Source organism: Triticum aestivum, chromosome 2D (assembly GCF_018294505.1).
Source record: "Triticum aestivum cultivar Chinese Spring chromosome 2D, IWGSC CS RefSeq v2.1, whole genome shotgun sequence".
Classification (NCBI taxonomy): Eukaryota; Viridiplantae; Streptophyta; class Magnoliopsida; order Poales; family Poaceae; genus Triticum; species Triticum aestivum.
In genome coordinates this window covers 291967742-291971250 of record NC_057799.1, presented here as the reverse complement: position 1 = coordinate 291971250, position 3509 = coordinate 291967742, and positions in this window count along the sequence as shown.

The following is a 3509-nucleotide window of genomic DNA, read 5'->3' as shown; positions in this document are numbered from 1 at the left end:
AGTTCGTTATCGATCTTGAGCCAGGCACTGAACCCGTTTGCAAGCGTCCATACAAGCTTGGACCCAACGAGCTGAAGGAATTGAAGAAACAGCTCGATGAACAAGAGCGTCTGGGTTTGATCAGACCGAGTTCATCTCCATGGGGTTGTGGTGTTCTTTTTGTCAAGAAGAAGGATGGCACAGACCGACTTTGTGTCGACTACCGTCCATTGAACAAAAAGACAATCAAGAACAAGTATCCACTTCCCAACATCAATGAGCTGTTCGAGCAACTCAAAGGTGCTAAAGTATTCTCCAAGCTTGACCTTCGTATGGGTTATCATCATATTCGCATTTGTGAAGAAGATATTCCCAAGACAGCATTCAGAACAAGTTTTGGTTCTGATGAATATACTGTCGTGTCTTTCGGCCTTGTCAATGCTCCTCCAGTATTCTCTCGGATGATGAATTTCATCTTCAACCCCTATACCAATGAATTTGTTCTGGTGTATCTCGATGATATATTGGTCTTCTCCAAGAATAAGAAGGATCATGCCAAACATTTGCGATTGGTGCTCGACAAGCTCAGAGAGTATCAATTCTATGCGAAGTTCTCAAAATGTGAGTTTTGGCTTGATGAAGTTCTTTTCCTTGGTCACATCATCTCTGCCAAGGGCATCGCTGTTAATCCCGAGAAGGTGTCCGCAATTGTGAATTGGGAACCTCCTCAGAATGTCAAGAAGCTCCGCAGTTTTATTGGTCTTGCAAGCTATTGCCGAAGATTCGTTGAGAATTTCTCTAAGATTGCAAAGCCTCTTTCCAACCTCCTCCAGAAGCATGTGAAGTATGTCTAGTCTCCTGAGTGTGACGTTGCTTTCAACACTCTCAAAGAGAAACTCTTCACAGCTCCTGTCTTAACTCCTCCTGATGAATCCAAGCCATTTGAAGTTTTCTGTGATGCTTCTCTCCAAGGTCTCGGTGCTGTGTTAATGCAAGAGAAGAAAGTTGTGGCCTATACCTCTCATCAGTTGAAGCCCAATGAGAAGAACTACCCCACTCACGATCTTGAGTTGGCGGCAGTTGTCCATGCATTAATAACGTGGAGACATCTCTTGTTGGGAAGACAAGTGGACATTTTCACCGATCACAAGAGTCTCAAGTATATCTTCACTCAGCCCAACCTCAACCTCAGGCAGACTCGATGGGTCGAAATGATTCAAGAGTACAATCCGAGTACTGAATATACTCCAGGCAAGGCCAATGTTATTGCAGATGCGTTAAGCAGGAAGGCTTATTGCAACAGTTTAATCCTCAAGCCATTCCAACCGGATCTTTGTGAAGCTTTCCGCAAGCTGAATCTCCAAGTTGTTCCTCAAGGCTTTCTTGCCAACCTCATAGTCTCTCCTACTTTGGAAGATCAAATTCGTGAGGCACAACTTCTTGATGCCATGGTGAAGAAGGTGAAACGTGGTATCGACAAGGGTCTTTCCAAATACAAGTGCTACTGCATTGATGACAGAGACACTTTATTCCTCGAGGACCGGATTGTGGTTCCTAAAGGTGATCTAAGGAAAGTCATAATGAACGAGGCGCACAATTCTCTTCTTTCCATTCATCCTGGAAGTACGAAGATGTATCATGACCTCAAGCAGTCGTATTGGTGGACTCGAATGAAGCGAGAAATTGCTCAATTCGTGAATGAATGTGATGTCTGTCGAAGAGTGAAAGCAGAACACCAATGACTAGCTGGTCTCCTCCAACCTCTTGCTATCCCAGAATGGAAGTTTGATCATATCGAAATGGACTTCGTGACTGGATTTCCCAAGTCCAAGCGTGGAAATGATGCTATCTTCGTTGTCATTGACAAGCTTTCTAAAGTGGCTCATTTCCTTCCAATCAAAGAATCTATCACAGCAGCTCAGTTGGCAGAGTTATACACCTCCAGAATTGTCTCCTTGCACGGCATTCCACAATTGATTTCTTCAGATCATGGAAGCATCTTCACCTCTAAGTTCTCGGACTCCTTCCAGAAGGCCATGGGCACAAACATTCGCTTCAGCACAGCTTTCCATCCTCAAAGTAGTGGCCAAGTCGAGCGAGTCAATCAAATTCTTGAAGATATGCTCAGGGCTTGTGTCATTTCCTTTGGCATGAAATGGGAAGATTGTCTTCCATATGCCGAATTCTCCTACAACAACAGCTTCCAAGCGAGTTCGGGCAAGGCCCCATTCGAGATTCTCTATGGAAGGAAGTGCCGTACTCCTCTCAATTGGTCAGAGACTGGTGAACGACAACTTCTTGGCAATGACTTAATCACAGAAGCTGAAGAAATGTGTAAAGTCATCCGTGATAATCTCAAAGCTGCGCAATCGCGCCAGAAGAGTTACTATGATAGTAAGCACCATGATGTGGCTTTCGAGATCGGAGACCATGTCTACCTCAATGTCTCTCCAATGAAAGGCACTCGTCGCTTCGGTATCAAAGGGAAGCTTGCCCCTAGATACGTGGGTCCTTTCAAGATCATTGGCAAAGGAGGCGACCTCGCCTATCAACTTGAGCTTCCTTCCAACTTCGCGAACGTGCATGATGTGTTCCACGTGTCACAGCTCCGCAAGTGCTTCAAGACGCCTGAGTGCACTATCAACTTCGAAGAGATTGACCTCCAAGAAGATTTGTCTTATCATGAGCACCCCGTTGCTATTCTTGAAGAAACTGAGCGCAAGACTCGCAACAAGTCAATCAAATTCCTGAAAGTGAAGTGGTCGCATCATTCCGACCGGGAAGCCACCTGGGAACGTGAGGACCATCTCCGTTCCGAATATCCAGAGTTTTTTCAGTCCTAGATCTCGGGACGAGATCCTCTCGTAGTGGTGGAGTGTTGTAACACCCCGGATGTAACTTTCCATATTTGTAACTCCAACTCTTGCCATTTTCGGCTATGTGCTACAATATTCCCTCTGTGGTCGGGTTTTGTCTTTCGTTTTGCATTTTGTTCATGTCATGCATTTCATATCATGTCATCATGTGCATTGCATTTGCATACGTGTTCGTCTCATGCATCCGAGCATTTTCCCCGTTGTCCGTTTTGCAATCCGGCGCTCCCATCTCCTCCGGTGCACCCCTCTTGTTTTCTTTCGTGAGCGGGTGTCAAACGTTCTCGGAATGGACTGAGGCTTGCCGAGTGGCCTTGGTATACCACGGGTAGACCACCGGTCAAGTTTCGTTTCATTTGGAGGTCGTTTGGTACTCCAACGGTTAACCGGGTAACGCAGATGCCTTCTGTCTGTTGCAGAAAAACCCCCTCTCTAAACAGCCCAAAACCCACCAAACTCTCTTCCATGCTGTAGGTCGTTCGATCACGATCGTGTGGGCGAAAACCGAACCTCATTCGGACTCTCCTAGCTCCCTCTAACTATATATATGCATTCCCTCCCGTATACATTCGCAGTCCAACCCTAACCTCGTCCCCTCCGCGCCGCCGGACAAAAACGTCCACCGACGGACACGTCCGTCTTCCACCGCCGCTGCCA